The sequence below is a fragment of the Theobroma cacao genome, chromosome 6, assembly GCF_053813885.1.
Source record: "Theobroma cacao isolate CCN51 chromosome 6, ASM5381388v1, whole genome shotgun sequence".
Classification (NCBI taxonomy): Eukaryota; Viridiplantae; Streptophyta; class Magnoliopsida; order Malvales; family Malvaceae; genus Theobroma; species Theobroma cacao.
Window position 1 is genome coordinate 8,875,816 of NC_142644.1, and position 22,806 is coordinate 8,898,621.

Sequence of the window (22,806 nt, forward strand, 5' to 3'; positions counted from 1 at the left end):
TTCCAACTCAAACAAATGAAATAATAATTTTCGTCTCACAAGGGTATTTTTGTCATTTATCCCAAAAATCTAAAAAAATCATCTAAAAATATAGTATGTAAGTGGAAAACACATATTTCTTAATCAAAAATAATTTTGGATGTCTAAAACATTCGTTTAAAATGGAATTATGACTGTTATAATAAAATAAAAATATTCAATAAAATATTCAATTTTCACATAAAACGATATTTTAAGAACACTGCATAAATAATTTTTATAGCGTAAAAGCAAAATAAATTCTTACATACCGTAATACAGATAACCAAAGTATAGAATTTAATTTACAGTGACACGTGGGCCCCCGAATGACCAAAAGTATAAAAAGAAATGAACCTACAGTCTTTGGATGTGGCAAGTTCAACTGTAATCCTCGCCGATATCAGTTATCTACAATCTATTCTGAACCTGAAATGGGTGGAAATGAGGGTGGTGAGATTATAAAATCCCAGTGAGTAAACAAACATCACTCAAAATATCTAAAGTCGAGTAAAAGGAGACTATTAAAACATTTCATCAAACTGTAATTTATCATCTTTCAACTTATTTCAACCAAATGAAATCAATTTATTTAAAGCAAGTAATCAGTATGGCTTATGAATTTTTTAAAAAGCTTGGCTCATGCCAAAAATTATTATCATACTCAGTTATTTTGGATACCTTGGCCGAGGGCTATCCCAACTGAGTCCGCCAAGGCTATTAGAAAGTCATGTTTTTATTTTGAAAACATAGCCATTCCTTGACGTTGGCCGAGTTCCCCTTCACGAGGTGGTTTGGCGTGAAGTGAACTCTAAAAGTTATACCTCAGGAGTTACCCTACTCGCCTCTCCAACCGAGGTAAAAATATAACAGGATTCCGTGCCCCTCTAATAGGCTAGTCCACAGAATCCAGCCCACTGCAGCAGGTCAAACCCACCATACAATAAAATTTTGACAGCATGACAGGGCTAATATATTACTACCCAGCCTGCAAGGGTAAAATAAAGCAATTCATATAATTCATAAAAACACAGCCCAGCCAGTCATGCCAATACAATAACATAAGCCATTAATTCAATTTTAAATTTACAACATATCAGTGGTCTCCAATTACTCTATTTTTCAAAATCGTTATTTCGTTTCAAGACAATTTATAAAATATTTTCATTTAAACTCATTTTGTTTACAAAACATAAAAATTTACCATTTGAACTCATTTTCATAAAATTCACCAAAACCGAATAAAAACATACTTTAGATAATTAAAATGATGGTAAGGTTACTCACCGTGTCTAGAGTGAGGATTTTCGAAATACTCAGACTATTGGTCCTCGGGTGCAATTCCCTTGCCTTTATTAGAGGACTCACCACCTTGACACAGTACAAAATCGAGAAATTCACCACATTGGTACTAAATTGAAATTAAACTAATTTAGACTACTAATGCTTGATATGGAATGCAAAAATGTCTAAATTTTTGCCTAAATGCGGTGTTAGCCTATTTCGATCTTTTACCCGATAAATTGATATACGCGTCCGTTTAAACTCCAAATTAATTTTTTTCAGTTTCTATACCTCAATTGCACCCAAATTGACTTAATGTCCCTCAGTGTGGTGCAAATTATCAGTCCCGATAATAAATTACGAAAATACCCCTAGTGGGTAAAAATTTGTATTTTTGCTCCGAAAATTTCCATTATTTTTCTAGGCTCATAATTCATCATTATTCATCATAATTCCTCAAATAACCATCAAGATCAGCAGCCAATATTCCCCTAGAAAATTCAGCATAATGGGTTTCAATGGGAGAAAATTATATTTCTAGCTTATTTTTGCTATATTTCAATATAACTTAACTAAAATCACTTAATTCAATTAAAATCAACCAAAAATCAAGCTCAAAACTCATCCATGGAGGTTTGGCCAGCATGGGTGTCCATACCCACTTTCTAATCTTGCATGGAAATGAGAAAAAAATGCATGGGTAGTGAAAATCACAAGGAAAATCAATGAAATTTACCTTTTTAATGCTTGATTTCTTGATTTCTCTTGATTTTCTCCAAATTTTTCAGGTAGGATTCTTGTTTTTTTTTTTCCCCTTTTCTCCCCTGGTTTGGACAGCTGAAGAAGATGAGAATTCCGGAATTTTCACCTTTTTAAAGGCTAAAATAATATAATATTATTTTATTCATTTTTTAATGTTTTATTAATTCCTTAAATTCTAGCCATCCATTTATTTCCAAATTTTCACCATACACTTGTCCCACATATCCATAGCTTAGGTAAAATTCTCAGACTTATCCAAAGTCTTGGTGGAGTAATTTTTGAAATTTACACTTTTACCCCCGTAAAAGTCAAAAATTACATTTTTGCCCCAAAAATTGAAAAATTGCCCATAGACATATTTTTCATCCCTTATACTCATACCATTCTCCAATTTGTCAAATTTGATCTAAATTCTCTCAAAATCTCAAATTTTGTCCGCGAGTGGTAAAATTACGATTTTGCCCCTACACTCTAGAAATCACTGGAATTAAACTTTTTCACTGCCAAACCCTCAAATTATACTCCAATACTCAAATCATACTCCAATAAGTCAAATGGGGCTAAAAAAATTCTTTTCTAAAAATTCCCATTGTGTCCTTGAGTGGCAAATGACCATTTTGCCCCTGGACAGTAAAAATTCTAGTTTGACTTCAAATTGATCCTCGAACTCCAAATCACCATATTAAACCATTCTGGGACTTTAATATTCTTAATTTCATTTTAAATTCTCTATTTGATCTAGTTCGAGACTTAAATTAACTTAATTGTACCATTTGGTACATTGTCGTCTTTTAACGATTTTTCTTTCAGGGCTTTCCAAGTATGCAAGCATATTGTCAATCATATGAATGACATGGAAAGTATTTTATAAGGTCGGGCTTGACAACGCGCCTCTCCGTTCGAGGTAATAATATAATGGAGTTTACCGTGCCCCTCTAATAGGCTGGTCCACGGAACCCCCTCTGCAGTAAATAATTAATATATACTCCACCAATTTAATAAAATTCATTCTAGCATGACATGGCAATTTATCGCAATCTAGCCTCTCAAGGCTGAATATACAATACAAATAATTCTGACACCAAAATCAATTTAGCCATTCATGCTCATATATTGTCATAAGCCATTCAATTTAAAACCATAAATTTACAACACAAGCAGATAGTCTCCAATTACTCTATTTTCAAAACCAGTATTCGATTTTTCAGAAAATTTATAAAATCATTTTATAAAATCACAATTTCTCCTAAAACATAGCAATTTACCATTTAAACCCATTTTCCATAAAATCTCACAGTTGTATAAAACTACTCTAGATAATTAAGACGATAATAAATTTACTCACAGTATTAGGAGTAGAAATACTCCTATCTTTCGCCCTTGGGTGCAGTCTCTTACTCGAAACAATTGACTCACCACCTATCCATAATCTATGACACAAAATTCAATAAATTGTGTCAATTTATCATAAATTATTTCAGGCTCTTATCCATGCGTATGCACTAGATAGGATTTGAAATCTCTAGACAATCGCCTAATTGCGATGTCCGACCTAACTCGCCTATACACGGTGTAAATTCCTAAAATCCCCAATTCGACTCCAATTCCATCCATTTCAATTTCAATTATCCAATTATATCCACAATACCTCAATGACTATGAATTTGGTCCAATTTATCAGTTCAGACTATAAATTACACTTTTACCCCTAGTGGGTAAAAATTTCAATTTATTGCACTGAAAATTCCTATTTAATTTCCAACCTCATAATTCATCATTTTTCCACCCAATTCTCTTAAAATAAAGTCAACCTCATCCTCACATACCATTGGCTAGATTCGGCCTAGGGAAATTCATGGAGAAGATAAATATTTTTCTTGTTGTTTTACTCATAAACATGCTAAACTAACACTAAACACTAACATAGCTCAAAATCAAATTTATCTAACAACTTTCTCTCTCTAAACCCATATGACCAGAATTCAAATCATCCTCAAATCACATGATTCAACCATGAAAAATGATGGAAAATGCATGGGAAAGGTAAAGCACAAGACAAATTTAAGAAATGTTACCTTTTTTCACTTGATTTTTGAATTTCCACCTATTTTCCCTTTAAATTTCTTAGCTAGGGTTTTATTTTCTCTTTTCTCTCTCTTGTTTCTTGCTTGGCCAAATGTTGAAGAAGAAGAATGGGTGGGCTGATTTTTTTATGCCTTTTTTATTGTTTAATGAAATAATATTATTTTATTCATATTTTAAATATTTTATTAATTCATTTTTTTTTTCTAGCCATCCATTTGTCCTACTTTTTTCACCATGCATTCCCTTTGACTTATCCAAGTCTTAAGTGAAATTTCCAGATTTTTCCAAAGTTTTGGTGGAGCAAATTCTTCAAAATTACACTTTTGCCCCCGAACTTTTCAAAAATTACATTTTTGCCCCAAAAATTGAAAATTTGCCATAATGCATAATTTGCACTCCTCATACTCATTTCACACTCCAAATAATTAAATTTGATCAAAATCCTTTCAAAAATTAAATTTTTTGATTTCGGGTGGCAAAATTACCATTTTACCTTTTTACTCCAAATTATACCGAAATTAAAATTTTTCACTTCTAAACTTCAAATCTTACTCCAATAAGTCAAATGGGGCCAAAAATCTTTTCTAAAAATTTCCATTTTGTCCCCAGGTGGCAAATGACCATTTTACCCCTAGATAGCGAAAATTCCAATTTGACTCCAAATTGATCCTCGAACTCCGAATCACCATATTAACCCATTCTGGGACTTTAAAATTCTTAATTTCATTGTAAATTCTCTATTTGATCTAGTTCGAGGCTTAAATCAACTTTATTGTACCTCTAGGTACAATACCGACTTTTGTAAAATTTTCAAGACTTTCTTAGCATGTAAACATGCTATCCACCACATGTATGTCATCACAAATATTTCTGTAGAGTCGGGCTTGTCATCTTCTCCCCCACTTGAATCAACCATATGATCTTTCTTCTTGACTAATTTGGACATCCGGCTAAATATTAATATATTAAAAATTTTATCTTGTCTCCTTGGTACCTGAAATACCTTATTATGCCTCACTTGACTTCCGAATCGCCTTTTATCTCACCAATTCTCCTCTGATGAAATTATTATTATTTTATTATTATTTTCTCACTTGCGAAATATTTTATCCTAAACTACTCCTTTCGTCACTTATCACTTTTAAACATTTTAATTGACCTCAATTTGCATTCGCTCAACTTTATTTATCACCATATCAAAGTATGGGGTATTTCAAATGATGTGTACCATGAAAACAAGTGAAGAAAACCACCAAAGGTTTGGAACCCATCAATAGCCGAATTCTCTAAGTGAATAAAGAGGAAGAATGGGATGTTATTCTAGGTGATTTGATTAAGAAATAATAGTTTTTGGTGTAGGAATTAATGAATTATGGAGAAAAAATTAAGTAGGAAAAATCACAGAGTTAGTGTACCATTATTGGCCGAATTTCTAGGGAAATATTAGCTGATGATCTTGATGTTTATTTGAGGAATTATGATGAATAATGATGAATTATGAGCCTAGAAAAATAATGAGAATTTTCGGAGAAAAAATAAGAATTTTTACCCATTAGGGGTATTTTCGTAATTTCCTATCGGGACAGATAAATTGAATCTCATTCACAGTCACTAAAGTAATTTAAGTATAATTGGAGTGTAGAAAGTGAGAAGAATTGATTTGGAGTTAAATTGGAGATAATAGGCCGAATTAGGTCAGTATCGCATTTAAGTTGTAGTCGGATAAGTTGCATGTCATATCATGCATATACACCGAGCCTGAATTGATTTTATAATGGTCAAGCATTAATGTGGTGAATTATGTATTGTACATTGTGGATAGGTGGTGAGCAAATTACATTGGTAAAAGTACAGAGATTGTGCTTGAAGATTGGGGTTAGGAGTATATCGACTCCTAGAACTATGAGTGGACAATTTATCGTCTTAAATATCTAGAGTTATTATACTTGTTTGATGCTTTTATTGAATGGTGAGCTTAAATTATAAAATATTATGTTTTTCAATTAAAATGCTTTTTTGTAATAAAAATGAGATTTATATTGGTTTTGAAATCAAATATTGTTTTAGGAAAATTGAGCATATGAAGACTGTGTTGAAATTTATGATTTTATATGTTATTGAAATTGGGACTTATGACAATATGGTAGCATGATGGCTAAATTTTTGGGGTTGGCATGAAATATATGAACAGTTTTGGATTGGTCTCGATAGACTGGATTAAATTTTATTCGCCATATTATGCTACTGAAAATTTTATGGGTCTGGTGGTATATTAAACGGTTACTACAGTGGCTGGGTTTTCGTGGACTGCCTATGAGAGGGGCACGGTAACTCAATTATATACTTACCTCCGGGGGGAGATGTTGGGTGAAGTATCTCCTGAGGTATGATTTGAGTGCACCTCACATTCGAGCCACCACGTGAGAGTGAGACTCAGCCAACGCCAAGGAACGGCTGTGTGTTAGATGTGAAAATATGTTTATGGGTATGGGTCATTGAACAGCCTTGGCGATCTCAGTGGGATACCTTGACGAAGGTACCCGCGAGAATGATTCAAGCAGGGGCCAAGTTTAAGAAATTCTTAAGCAGGGAAATTTTGATGAAAAGAAATTGTTTGGTATCGATTGAAACAAAATTTGTGTTATGAACATTATTGTGATATAACGTTTTTATATTGTCTCCATCTACTCGACTTTAGATGCTTTTGATGGTAATTGTTTACTCACTGGGATTATGTAATCATAATCTCACCCCTATTCCTATCCATTTTTCAGGCTCAGGACAATTTGTTGATAGTTGATTAAGACGAGAATTAATCTCGGAGTTGCATCCTAGAAAGTAAAGGTTCGTAGCCTTACATCTTCTTAGTCAGTTGGGGGCTCACGTGTCATTGTGAAAGTAATTTTATTCTTCAATTATTTGATTTAAAGTATGTATGAATATATTTAGCTTTTAGACCATGTTTTTTGCGAGTTTCGATATTTTCAAAAAAAATGACGAAAATGCCCCTATGAGCCAGAAAGTAATATTTTATTGTTTTGATTTGAAATTGACTTATGATTTTTTTGAAATGTGAGATTTAATAACTGTCGCTCACTGGGGTGATGCGAAAGCTGATGCTAAGCCTTTTGGGGTAATGAGTGTCTATCGGGACGTCGCGACGATTATCACGGGCTCGATGGGAGTTTCAAGTCCTGACATTGCTTGTCTTTCTTTTTTCTTTCTTACATGCACAAGTTGGCCACAACTTCCTCTTCTCTCTCCCTTTCACCGCGGGCAATAATTTCTTACTTCTTTCAACCAAAAATTTTCAGCAACCAAAGCTACTCATATCAACATCAAAATCAACAGCCAAACTACTCTAGTTTTCATAAAAAATCAGTAGCTAAGCTGCTCTATTTTTCCTCCAAAAATCAACAGTTAAGTTGCTTCTTTCCTCCCTCAAAACTCGACAACCAAAGCTTCAACGATCAGCAGCCAAAACCGCACCTTCAACCTTCAAAATCAGCAGCCAAAACCGCACCTTTCAGCCTTCAAAATCAGCAGCTAAAACTACTCCTCTCACCCTTAAATTACAAAAAAATAGCTCTTCTTTCCTCCCTAAATGGCATCTAAAACCACCCCTTTAACTCAGCTCCTTCTCCTCTCCCTTTCTTTCTCACCACTCGGCTATCTCTTCTTTTCTTTTTACTCTTTTTGTTCTCCTTTTGCTCTATTATGCCCGACGCCTTTTTCTTGTTTTTTTTTCTTCTCTTCCACTAACCGATTTCTCTCTTTCTTCTTTTTTACTTTATTTATTTACTTAGTTATATTTTTTTTCTCCATTTGTTTACTTTATTTAACCAATTTGGCCAGCCCCCTCCCCCTATCTTTCTTTCTTTCTTCACCTTGTTCAACACGACCTAGCCCCCTTCCATCATATAAAATAAAGAGTTTTGACTCTTTTTATTGACCACATGGGCAACTGCCCATGTTGGTCTTTCTTTATTTATTTATTTTTTTATATACATACTTGTATTATTATTTTACTATTTGTTTATTTTATTTCTTCCATTTAATTCCACTACATAATTGTCACGACCCAATTTCCCAGGCCATGACCAGTGCATGAGCTCAATGAGCATAGCTCACTAAGCCCAAGCAAGCCTATCCATTTACCTTTGCTTAACAAATTTATCATATCATGCATACACACACACACCTTTTTCCGGGTGTGAACATAGCCAAAACACAATGACATTATCGATAATAATATACATGCACTATACCAGTCATCTATTTAGCAATTTACATTGCGTACACATATTTACATTGTTAGATTGTATTCACACTACAAAAGGACCCATGACTTCCAACGGAGACATTTACAATAAAAAGGATTACTATCGAATGCCAGACACATACCAAGGAGATGCACTACGGGGACTCCTCGATCTAGGGTCCAACAGTCACCTGATCTGAAAACATGAATTTTTTTTAATAAAACGTGAGTACAATACTCAGTGAGTGAACAAGATAGGAACAAGCATACCATAAGGAAAGTTTAACGAAATCATGATGCATTCATTTTCTCAAAACCATGCAATTGTTTTAGCTCCTTTAAACCCCTCATGTAAACCCCACATGAGTAAATCACTTTACAAAAATCCATGCTCAACTATGGTACCAAAGAAATGGGATATATGGCAAAAACCCACAAGTTAAAAAAATGAACAGAAAGTTTCTCACTGTAGCGAACTTCATTCTCGCTGCAGCGAAAACCAAAACATCAAGGAAAAAGTCTCATTTTTCCCTTAAAGCAAGTCATTCTGCTAAAATAACAATAGCAACATGTAACACAAGTAAACTTCCAAATTTCGACAAAACAAATGCTTACATATTTGCATTTACAACCATATACCCATCATCAACATGCACACCATCCCATCATCATCATCATGCACACCATCCCATCATCATCATCATCATCATCTCATATGCAACGGCTTATGCGCATATAGCCTGGTCAACAACGGCTTATGCGCATATAACCGAGTCAGCAACAACTTATGTGCACTCCCACTCACACATAGCAGGGCCAGCAATGGCTTATGTGCACTCCCACTCCCACATAGCCGGGTCAGCAACGGCTTATGTGCACTCTTACTCGCACATAGCCGGGTCAACAACGACTTATGTGCACTCCCACTCGCACATAGCCGAGTCAGCAACGGCTTATGTGCACTCCCACTCGCACATAGCTGGGTCAGCAACGGTTTATGTGCACTCCCACTCGCACATAGCCGGGTCAGCAACGACTTACGTGCACTCCTACTCGCACATAGCCGGGTCAACAACGGCTTATGTGCACTTCTACTCGCACATAGTCTGGTCCAAATCAACATGCAAAGAAGCATCCAATGCATATCATGCATTTTATCATATTGTGATAACACATAAACCATTGTATAGCACATTTTCACAATATAAAATCATTTTACTAAAAGCTTGTTCCCAAGGTACATTTTCTAAGACAAGTTGGATAGAATCTTTCATATTTCCCAAAACAAGTTTGAAATGCAAGTCCACTCACCGGTATTAGAAGTAGAAATACTCCTATTTTCAGTCCGCGGGTAAAGTCCTTTACCCGTATCCAATGACTCACCACCTAGCCATAATCCATGAAACATATTTCAATTAAATTGTGTCTAATAATCATAAGCTATTTCAGGCTCGATATATATATATGATATGAAATGAAAAATGCACGGGTAGCCATCTAGACCCGGTAATGGCCTAAGTCGATTTTTCATCCGATAAATTGGCCAATGCGTCCAATTTCACTCCAAATTAATCCATTTCTCCTATAATACCTTAATTTACGACATACCATTTAAATAAAGCCAAATTCAGCATTAGAACCCTCACAGTTCCTAATAGAAAAATTCGATCATTTGGTGCACTAGCACCGAAAATTTTTCTACATAACCGTTTCACCTTAATTCATCATTTTCCAAGCCATTTTCCTTGAAATAAAAACAATCCCCCATTGATATTCAGCCCTCATGGTTCGACCAACAAGAAACCCTAGAGAAATTGAATATTTCTTTTGTGTTTTTGTTCATAACCATGCTTAACTATCCCTAAACACTAACATAGTCTGAAATCAAATTATTCCAACAACAATTCCTCTTCCATACCCATTTTTCAGAATTGAATTCATCATGATAACTCAATATTCAACCATGAAAATCAAGAACAAAAGCATGGGTAAGCTAGGTATCAAGGAGAATTAAAGAAATTTTAACTTATCTAGCTTGTTTCCTTGAATTCCAACACTTTCTCTTTGATTTTTCCCACCTAGGGCTTGTTCTAACTTGGTTTCTCTTCTCTTTTGGTTTGGCTGATCACTATGGGAGAAATGGGCTGATTTTTATGCCTTTTATAAAGAAAATAATGAATGGATGAGATTTTGACACATGTCACCATTCCATTGGTCCATGTGTCATACTTAGCCATTAAGCAATCTCTCTCCACCACACATTTCTCATGTTTATCCATTTACAGGATGAATAAAATCCCTTGGCCTTGACAAGTGCTGGGACGGAAAAATTTATCAATTTGCCCCTAGGGCGAAAAAATTTACAATTTTACCCCTATACTCTTAAATGTACCGGAATCAAATTATTTCTACTTTTCAACCTCAAATAATACTAACATTGATCAATATTAACCAAATGGGGTAAAAAACTCATTTTATAAAAATTCTCGTTTAGTCTTCTAGTGACAAAATTACCATTTTGCCCTTGTACTCCAAAAATACTAAGAATCATAACATTTTCATTGCTAAACATCATTTTATACTCCAATAATCATAATTATGTTTCATATAATTACTCTTGGTCAAATGTGATCAAATCTTGGTTAAAAATCTCCATTTTATCATCAAATGGTAAAGTGACTGTTTTGTCCCTAATCGGTCAATTTTTCGGATGGACTCCAAACTGGACCTTGAACTTCGAATCATTATTCTAAGCCATTCTGTGGGTTTCAAAATTTTTAATTTCCTCTTAGAATTTTTATTTGAACTAGTTCAAGGCTCGATTTAACTTAGTTGTACCACTCGGTATAATACCGTCTTTTAATCGAGCTTGACAAGGTCTCACATTCTCCCCCACTAATAAAAATTCGATCCCCGAATTTAAATTCAATGTAGAGTGACTTACCTTTACATATCGAAGAGGTGTGGATGCCTTGTCCGCATCTCATCCTCAGCTTCCCACGTCACCTCCTTTAAATCCTGATACCAACATTGTCACTAGGGGTTGGTCCACCCTTCAGGGCAGCCCTTTCTCCCTTTCGCGACTAGCAACAAAGGGTACCTATCAGAGCACTTAGCAAGCAGTATCACTCAGCCTCGTTGCCAAGCTCTTGAATGTACCACATAGGTTGCCATATGCACCTCCTTCAATATCTCTCTCCTCAATTCATCATTGTCTGACACATAAAGTCTATTTTCATACCTCAACATTTCATCTGTGCCTTTGGTAAACATTTTTTCATTCTTTCCATAAGGATCCTCCAATTGATCCTTAAGCTCCTTAAGGTGTCTAACACCACTAAATTCACTAAGGTGTTTTTATCCTTGATTCGAGCTACGTAGGATTTATTTTCTTATTTAGTCACAAATACCTCTTTTAAAGGAGTAGGTACCACCAAGTATTCTTCTCTCCTATTCACAGGCGTACTCGCTCTCACCGGCCTAGCGACCCTGCCACGTCTACCTTACCCCCTACGAGTGGGTGCTCGTGGCCTATTAGTTATCTCAGTAGGGGCATCTTGCTCCCCCACTTGTCTTAAGGTGGCCCGTGTCTTAGGTGGTATTCTTACCTAGACGAGCAAACACTTGTCATTAACCACAGTTAAAGAGATAAGGTGGTTTCTAAGATTGGGAATCTATGCGGTCCCTTGATAGTAAAATGTGTCGCGGTTCACACTTTACAATCGAAATTCCCACATAAAAACCCGACACTTCGCTGGACCAACAATTGGACGCCCTAGGACCTAAACAAACCTAGAGCTCTGATACCTCTTTTGTCACGACCTAATTCCTGGGCCATGACCGGTGCATGAACTCAATTAGCATAGTTCACTAAGCCCAAGCAAGCCTATCCATTTACCTTTGCTTAACAAATTTATTATATCATGCATACACACACACCTTTTCCCGGATGTGAACATAGCCAAAACATAATGACATTATCGATAATAATATACATGCACTATACCAGTCATATATTTAACAATTTACATTGCATACACATTCACATTGTTAGATTGTATTCACACTACAAAAGGACTGATGACTTCCAGCGGAGACATTTACAATAAAAAGGATTACTATCGAATGCCATACACATACCCAAGAGATGCACTACGGGGACTCCTCTATCTAGGGTCCAACAGTCACCTGATCTGAAAACATGAATTTTTTTTAATAAAACGTGAGTACAATACTCAGTGAGTGAACAAGATGGGAACAAGCATACCATAAGGAATGTTTATCGAAATCATGATGCATTCATTTTCTCAAAACCATGCAATTGTTTTAGCTCCTTCAAACCCCTCATGTAAACCCCACATGAGTAAATCACTTTACAAAAATCCATGCTCAACTATGATACCAAAAAAATGGGATATATGGCAAAAACCCACAAGTTAGAAAAATGGACAGAAAGTTTTTCGCTGTAGCGAACTTCATTCTCGCTACAGCGAGAACCAGAACATCAAGGAAAAAGTCTCATTTTTCCCTTAAAACAAGTCATCCTGCTAAAATAACAATAACAACATGTAACACATGTAAACTTCCAAATTCCAACAAAACAAATGCTTACATATTTGCATTTACAACCATATACCCATCATCAACTGCACACCATCCCATCATCATCATCATGCACACCATCCCATCATCATCATCTCATATGCAATGGCTTATGCGCATATAACCGGGTCAGCAACGGCTTATGTGCCCTCCCACTCCCACATAGTCGGGTCAGCAACGGCTTATGTGCACTCCTACTCGCACATAGCCGGGTCAGCAACGACTTATGTTCACTCCCACTCCCATATAGCCAGGTCAGCAACGGCTTATGTGCACTCTTACTCGCACATAGCCGTGTCAGCAACGGCTTATGTGCACTCCTACTCGCACATAGTCGAGTCAGCAACGACTTATGTGCACTCCCACTCCCACATAGCCGAGTCAGCGGGTCAACAACGGCTTATGTGCACTCCTACTCGCACATAACCGGGTCAGCAATGGCTTATGTGCCCTCCCACTCACACATAGCCGAGTCAACGGGTCATCAACGGCTTATGTGCACTCCCACTCTGAAATACCTCATACTTTGATATAGTGATAAATAAAGTTGATCGAATGCAAATTGAGGTCAATTAAAATGTTTAAAAGTGATAAAAGACGAAAGGAGTAGTTTAGGATAAAATATTTCGCAAGTGAGAAAATAACAATAAAATAATAATAATTTTATCAGAGAAGAATTTGTGAGATAAAAGACAATTCAGAAGTCAAGTGAGGCATAATAAGGTATTTCAAGTACCAAGGAGACAAGATAAAATTTTTAAAATATTAATATTTAACCGGATGTCGAAATCAGTCAAGAAGAAGGATCATATGGTGGATCCAAGTGGGGGAGAAGATGACAAGCGCGACTCTATAAAAATATTTGTCATGACATACACGTGATGGATAGCATGTTTGCATGCTAAGAGAGTCTCGAAAAAAAAATTTACAAAAGTCGGTATTGTACCTAGATGTACAACAAAGTTGAGTTAAACCTCGAACTAGATCAAATAGAGAATTTACGATGAAATTAAGAATTTTAAAGTCCCAGAATGGTTTAATATGGTGATTCGAAGTTCGAGGATCAATTTGAAGACAAACCGAACTTTTCGCTATCTAGGGGCAAAATGGTCATTTGCCAGCTAAGGACAAAATGGAAATTTTTAGAAAAGATTTTTGGCCCCATTTGACTTATTGGAGTAAGATTTGAGGTTTAGAAGTGAAAAATTTTAATTTCGGTATAATTTGGAGAAAAAAGGTAAAATGGTAATTTTACCATCCGGAATCAAAAATTTAATTTTTGAAAGGATTTTGATCAAATTTAATTATTTGGAGTGTGAAATGAGTATGAGGAGTGCAAATTATGCATTATAGCAAATTTTCAATTTTTGGGGCAAAAATGTAATTTTTGAAAAGTTCGGGGGCAAAAGTGTAATTTTGAAATATTTGCTCCACCAAAACTTTGGAAAAATCTGGAAATTTCACTTAAGACTTGGATAAGTCAAAGGGAATGCATGGTGGAAAAAGTAGGACAAATGGATGGCTAGAAAAAAAAATGAATTAATAAAATATTTAAAATATGAATAAAATAATATTATTTCATTAAACAATAAAAAAGGCATAAAAAAAATCAGTCCACCCATTCTTCTTCTTCAACATTCGGCCAAGCAAGAAACAAGAGAGAGAAAGGAGAAAATAAAACCCTAGCTAAGAAATTTAAAGGGAAAATAGGTGGAAATTCAAAAATCAAGTGAAAAAAGGTAACATTTCTTAAATTTGTCTTGTGCTTTACCTTTCCCATGCATTTTCCATCATTTTTCATGGTTAAATCATGTGATTTGAGGATGATTTGAATTCTGGTCATATGGGTTTAGAGAGAGAAAGTTGTTAGATTAATTTGATTTTGAGCTATGTTAGTGTTTAGTGTTAGTTTAGCATGTTTATGAGTAAAACAACAAGAAAAATATTTATCTTCTCCATGAATTTCCCTAGGCCGAATCTAGCCAATGGTATGTGAGGATGAGGTTGACTTTATTTTAAGAGAATTGGGTGGAAAAATGATGAATTATGAGGTTGGAAATTAAATGGGAATTTTCAGTGCAATAAATTGAAATTTTTACCCACTAGGGGTAAAAGCGTAATTTATAGTCCGAACTGATAAATTGGACCAAATTCATAGTCATTGAGGTATTGTGGATATAATTGGATAATTGAAATTGAAATGGATGGAATTGGAGTCGAATTGGGGATTTTAGGAATTTACACCGTGTGTAGGCGAGTTAGGTCGGACACCACAATTAAGCGATTGTCTAGACATTTCAAATCCTATCTAGTGCATACACATGGATAAGATCCTGAAATAATTTATGATAAATTGACACAATTTACTGAATTTTGTGTCATGGATTATGATAGGTGGTGAGTCAATTGTTTCGGGTAAGAGACTGCACCCGAGGGCGAAAGATAGGAGTATTTCTACTCCTAATACTGTGAGTAAACTTATTATTGTCTTAATTATCTAGAGTAGTTTTATACAATTGTGTGATTTTATAAAAAAATGAGTTTAAATGGTAAATTGCTATGTTTTAAGAGAAATTGTGATTTTATAAAATGATTTTATAAATTTTCTGAAAAATCGAATATTGGTTTTGAAAATAGAGTAATTGGAGACTGCCTGCTTGTGTTGTAAATTTATGGTTTTAAATTGAATGGCTTATGACAATATATGAGCATGAATGGCTAAATTGATTTTGGTGTCAAAATTATTTGTATTGTGTATTCAGCCTTGAGAGGCTAGATTGTGATAAATTGCCATGACATGCTAGAATGAATTTTATTGAATTGGTGGAGTATATATTAATTATTTATTACATAGGGGGTTCCGTGGACCAGCCTATTAGAGGGGCACGGTAAACTCCATTATATTATTACCTCGAACGGAGAGGCGCGTAGGGTATCTCCTGGGGTAAAGCTTAGGGTTCACTTCACGCCAAACCACCACGTGAAGGGGAACTCAGCCAACGCCAAGGAACGACTGTATTTTTCTCAAACTAAAATATATTTTAACTGTATACAAAATTTTAATAGCCTTGGCGGACTCGGTTAGATGCCCTGCGCAAGGTATCACCGAGTAGGAGTTTTGGCACGAGCCAAAGTTTTAAGAAATTCATAAGCCAAGTTGATTACTCGATTTATATGGATTGATTTTATTTGGTTGAAATGAACTGAAAGGTAATGAAATTACGGTATGATGACTTATTTTAATTGTCTCCATTTACTCGGCTTTAGATACTTTAGATGGTATCTGTTTACTCACTGGGATTATAAAATCTCACCCCTTCTTCCTATACATTTTTCAGGCTCAGGACAGTTTGTAGATAGTCGAGTAGGACGAGAACTAAGCTCGGAACTGCATTATAGAAAGTAAGAGTTCACAGTCTTATATCCTCTTGGTCAATTGGAGCCCACGTGTCATTGCAGATTAAAACTTATATTTTGGTTATCTGTATTTCTATTCATACAATTTTTACTTTACTTTCATGTGCGAAAATTTATTTACGAATATTTCTATAAAAATTTATTTTATGAGAAAATAAAATATTTTATTAATTATTTTTGAATAGTACTAGTTGTTAACAATTTGCTTTCAAATGAACGTTTTAGATACTTATTTTGTTTTTAAATTATTAAATATATATTTTCTGCTTACCTATTACATTTTTAGCAAGTTTTGAGATTTTTGACGAAAAATTACGAAAATGCCCCTATGAGCCAGAAAATAATATTTTATTGTTCTTATTTGAAAATGACTTATGATTTTTTTAAATGCGAGATTTTATAATTGTTGCTCACCGGGGAGATGCGAAAGTTGATGCTAAGCCTTACGGGGTTTCGATAGGCATTCGGGGTGAAGAATGTCTGTCGAGGCCTCGTGGCGGTTGTCACGGGCTCGATGGGGAGTTTCGGGTCGTGACACACTCGCACATAGTCGGGTCAGCAACGACTTATGTGCCCTTCCACTCGCACATAACCGGGTCAGCAACGGCTTATGTGCACTCCCACTCGCACATAGCCGGGTCCAAATCAACATGCAAAGAAGCATCCAATGCATATCATGCATTTTATCATTTTGTGATAACACATAAACCATTGTATAGCACATTTTCACAATATAAAATCATTTTACTAAAAGCTTGTTCCTAAGGTACATTTTCTAAGACAAGTTGGATAGAATCTTTCATATTTCCCAAAACAAGTTTGAAATGCAAGTCCACTCACCGGTATTAGGAGTAGAAATACTCTTATTTTCAGTCCGCGGGTACAGTCCTTTACCCGTATCCAATGGCTCACCACCTAGCCATAATCCATGACACATATTCCAATTAAATTGTGTCTAACAATCATAAGCTATTTCAAGCTCGATATATATATATATGATATGAAATGAAAAATGCACAGGTAGCCATCTAAACCCGGTAGTGGCCTAAGTCGATTTTTCATCTGATAAATTGGTCAATGTGTCCAATTTCACTCCAAATTAATCCATTTCTCCTCTAATACCTTAATTTACCACATACCATTTAAATAAAGTCAAATTCAGCATTAGAACCCTCACAGTTCCTAATAAAAAAATTCGGTCATTTGGTGCACTAGCACCGAAAATTTTTTTACATAACTGTTTCACCTTAGTTCAGCATTTTCCAAGCCATTTTCCTTGAAATAAAAACAATCCCCCATTGATATTCAGCCCTCATGGTTCGACCAACAAGGAACCCTAGAGAAATTGAATATTTCTTTTGTATTTTTGTTCATAACCATGCTTAACTATCCCTAAACACTAACATAGTCTGAAATCAAATTATTCCAACAACAATTCCTCTTCCATACCAATTTTTCAGAATTGAATTCATCATGATAACTCAATATTCAACCATGAAAATCAAGAACAAAAGCATGGGTAAGCTAGGTATCAAGGAGAATTAAAGAAATTTTAACTTACCTAGCTTGTTTCCTTGAATTCCAACACTTTCTCTTTAATTTTTCCCACCTAGGGCTTGTTCTTCCTTGGTTTCTCTTCTCTTCTGGTTTGGCTGATCACTATGGGAGAAATGGGCTGATTTTTATGCCTTTTATACAAAAAATAATGAATGGATGAGATTTTGACACGTCACCATTCCATTGGTCCATGTGTCATACTTAGTCATTAAGCAATCTCTCTCCACCACACATTTCTCATGTTTATCCATTTACAGGATGAATAAAATCCCTTGGCCTTGACAAGTGCTGGGGTGGAAAATTTACCGATTTGCCCCCGAGGCAAAAAAATTTACGATTTTGCCCCTATACTCCGAAATGTACCGAAATCAAATTATTTCTACTTTTCAACCTCAAATAATACTAACATTGATCAATATTAACCAAATTGGGCAAAAAACTCATTTTATAAAAATTCCCGTTTAGTCCTCTAGTAGCAAAATTACCAGGAATCATAACATTTTCACTGCTAAACATCATTTTATACTCCAATAATCATAATTATATTTCATATAATTACTCTTGGTCAAATGTGATCAAATCTTGGCTAAAAATCTCCATTTTATCATCAAATGGTAACGTGACCGTTTTGTCTCTAATCGGTCAATTTTTCGGATGGACTCCAAATTGGACCTTGAACTTCAAATCACTATTCTAAGCCATTCTGTGGGTTTCAAAATTTTCAATTTCCTCTTAGAATTTTTATTTGAACTAGTTCAAGGCTCGATTTAACTTAGTTGTACCACTCGGTATAATACCGTCTTTTAATCAAGCTTGACAAGGTCTCACAATAATCCTTCAACCTTTATATTTTAAATTCGATTCTTTTGATACGTCTAAAAATTTTAATTTTCATCTATCTTCCTTCCTCTGTACGTGTACCACCAAAATATCAAAATTGCACCTTAACGCGGTATTACCATAATATTTAAATATTTACTTATTCGCGTTGGCTCGACTTAGCAAAACACGCATATTTCACTTTCGTTGCTCATCTCTGAAAATTTATTTGTATTTCTTCTCCCCCACTTGGATCAACCATATGATCCTTCTTCATGATTGATTTTGATTTCGATATCCAATTAAATATTAATATTTTAATATTATTTTATTTTAAAAATTTTCTCTTGTCTCCTTGGTACCTAAAATACCTTATTATGCCTCAATTGACTTCCGAATCACCTTTTATCTCATAAATTCTCTTTCGATAAAAATATTATTATTTTATTGTTATTTCCTCGCATGCGAAATATTTTATCCTAAACTATTCCTTTGATCTTTCATCACTTTTAAACATTATAATTAGCCTCAATTCGCATCCAATAAGCTTTATTTGTCACCATATCAAAGTATAGGGTATTACACAGTCTCTAACAGTGAGTACTTAGTCGACTAACAAAACCTTTTAGTCGATTAAGTTGGTTCTGGTTCTAAACTCGATTTCTGACAGTAAGCACTTAGTCGACTAACAATTTCTCTTAGTAGATTAAGTCGTCTTTGTCTTTGAACTAGCCATATTCATTTTTGAGTTTTAGTTGACTAACTCCCTTGATTATCCGACTAAGTGGCTTCTATTTGGTGGGTCAAATGTAGCTCCTCATTTTTATGGGATTTGATATTTACTTTTTAGTGATTATTTTATTATTGACATATATTTTTCATCTTGCACACTCAACTAGTATAGCTAGACATAAATAAATGAAAATATTTTATTATCATCAAAAACTAATAGAGCCAACAATAGTCTTTGAGATTTTCTACCATTGGCTTAAGTTTTGAATCATTTCTTGTTCGTTTAAGCCAGCTTGCACAATTTTCTCACTTATGCAGAATCAATTCTTTGTTTTTGAATTGTTAGTTTTTCACAAAGTTTGCAATTTTCTATTTATGAAGAATCAATTTTTCTATTTCAAGGTGTCGATTCTTTTATAACTGGGCGTAATTGTAACACCTTTGTAATCTTGGAGAATCAATTCTTTTACCTCAAGGTGTCGGTTTTTCACTGTTGACTGGCATTGAAATTTGAATTCAAGCTTGACTTTTGTCGCTCAACTTTTGTCTAGTTATGCCATGCTTTTCTTGGCCATCAAGTTCCTAATTCGTACTTGTGGTGCTTCAAGAATTGAAAATAAAATCAATTCTTCCTTCTTTGCTTTCCTCCATATGCATTATGTACCTCCAAAATCGATTCTTCATTGCTGATCTTTGCACAAGAATTGACTTCTTCTTCTCCAAAATCGATTCTTCTTGTAATTAAGAAATATATTTTGCTTCCTTTTCATTCAAGAATCAAGTGAAAACTTAATCCTTGGTGCTAGCACATTTAATTTTGAAAATAAAAGCATGATCATCCATATTAAAAATATGTTTAAACAATTAAAGCATTTCAATATATTTTTCAAATAAATTCAGCTTAAACAATCCTTTGAGATTTTTCTTCATACTCCAAAGTATATTTCACTTTCGAAGCTCATTAAGTTCAATCAATTTTGTCATGTCAAAACAAGAATAAAGCTAACAATATATATTTTATATATAATTTTTTTGTTAATGCACAACAATAAAAATGATTTATATAGAGTACATCAAATTTATCGTTATTTTTTTTAAAATGTTTCAAATTTATCATTATATATAATTTATATACATATATATAATTTTTGTTATTGTAAGTCAATAAAAATTATGTATATATAGTACATCAAATTTATCATGATAATTCTTTTTGGGTAAATTTTAATTCAAATTATTGTATTGTAATACTTTTTCGAAAATGAATGTGACTAAATTCTTTTAGTTGAAACTATGTATATCTACTATTAAATCAAATACTCAACACTTGTCACAAAAAATTATTCAAATAATCAATAATTTATAATCATTAACTATGTATGGAACTTATATAGCTGCACTTTTTGAAAGCCACTATTGTGAAATATGAACCTAGAATAAATTTTGGACATTGCTAGCATATATGAGTTGGGGTTAATGCCAGGAAACTATTTTGATGAGCTAAAATTCCAATGTTAACTTTCAATTAAATTCAACGACAACAGTCAATTAAAGTCAACAATTGCAATCCCCGACTCTCCACAGTCTATTAACAAGTAACTTCATCCAAAAAACTTATATGCTCAAGAGTTTCACACAACAAAAAAAAAAAAAGAGCAACCATAATCCAAAAAAAAAAGGGCAACAGCTTCTAGCTTCTTGTCAACAAACACACTCAACAACAACAATAACAACTTCCAGTCAATAAACAAGCAAAAAAAAAAAAACCTTCAATTTAATTAAGTAACAGCAATCCCCTGCACTCCACAATCAATTAATAAGCAACTCCGATCCATCCAAAAAATTATATGCTCAAGGGTTTCATAGAACAACAAAGAAAATAGCAACCACAATCCAAAAAAACCAACAATAACTTCCAGCTTCCAAATAAGCAACACACTTACTAATAAAAAAAAAAAGATAAACTTGGGCTTAGCTGTCAGTGGAAAGAGAGGTGCTAGGTCGTCTCAAATTGGAAGCTACGTGGTAGAGGTGGTTGGATCGGCACAAGAGAAGCAGAGGTGACTCGGCATAAGAGAGGGTCTACACAAGAAAGGGTCAACAAGAGAGAGGCTCCGCATGGCACAGCTTGGCATGGGAGAGGCTCGACGACATGGGTGAGGTGAAACAGATGTGGGTTGGCACGAGGGAGGCTCCACACGAGAGGGGTTGGCATGGGAGAGGTAGAGCAAAAGTGGGTTGGCATCAAAGACGATTGGCACGGGAGAGGCAGCGGTCGATCGAAATAAAAAAGGTAGAGGTGGGGGGTGGTCGACAGGGGAGAGGTAGAGCAAGGTGAAGAGAAGAGAAAATGGAGAAATGCCCCAAAAGAAAACCCTAAAACATTTTAATTATGTTTACGGATGGAAAATTTTAAAATTAACTACCGATGGAAATTCTATCGGTAAATCCGTTGCAAACTCTTAAAAAGGACCAATGCTTATGCCAACTGAAATTATGTTAGTAATTTCGTCTCTAAATTGACATTCTCGCCTGCTGAAATTCCGTTGTTAAAATCCATCACTATAGGCATTACTGACCAATAATTTCGATTGGTATTTTTGGTGCCTGTCGATTTAATTTGGAACCAACGCATTATCAATCGATTACTAACTAAATAAATTCCATTGGTAATATATATAGCTCATTTCCATAGGTATTCCATCGACAATCTATCAATACTTATCGACGAAAATTTACTAATGGATTAAATTCTATCGGTAAAAGCTTGTTTTTTAGTAGTGTGAATTGCAAGATGCTTTTGAAGAATTAGCTTGTGAATTTTAAAAAATGAATTTGAAACACAAGGATTTCAAAACTTAGTGTTGAAAATGAATTTTTGTTGTAGGCTAAAAATGATTTGGAAAAAGAAAATGAAAAATTGAAAATTAATTTTGAAGCTTGTCAAAAGAAAATTAATGTTTTTGAAAAGGAGAATTTAGATGTGAAGATTTGACAAATGAAAAATAAAAGTTTTTATGAATCCCTCATTTTCTAGATTGACCAAATGCAATCGTTGTTCATTTTATGGTCATTATTCATGCACTTGTCCAATTAGAAAATGTTTATCTTATAGGATTAGATAAGTGTGTGTTCCAAAAGGAATTTTGTGTGATGATACTAACTTTCAAGGTTCCAAAGTAATTTGGATACCAAAAATCAAATGAGAAAATCTCTTGTAGATGTGCTAGAACAAGAAAGAACAACCTGAAGATTAGATGCCTTCTGGA

The 22,806-nt window shown here is 34.4% G+C and overlaps 2 long non-coding RNA genes across 2 annotated transcripts; one reads left to right on the forward strand and one right to left on the reverse strand.

Moving 5' to 3' along the window:
* Window positions 1-245: 245 nt before the first annotated feature.
* LOC148762063 (uncharacterized) lies at window positions 246-2,157 on the reverse strand. Its single transcript, XR_016027005.1, has 3 exons — window positions 2,039-2,157; window positions 1,306-1,389; window positions 246-447 (listed from the first exon to the last, which is right to left on the reverse strand). It is a non-coding gene; the product is annotated as an uncharacterized LOC148762063 (long non-coding RNA).
* Window positions 2,158-14,627: 12,470 nt separating this feature from the next.
* Window positions 14,628-16,471, forward strand: LOC148762064 (uncharacterized). Its single transcript, XR_016026929.1, has 3 exons — window positions 14,628-14,751; window positions 15,407-15,480; window positions 16,351-16,471. It is a non-coding gene; the product is annotated as an uncharacterized LOC148762064 (long non-coding RNA).
* The last annotated feature ends 6,335 nt before the right edge of the window (window positions 16,472-22,806 follow it).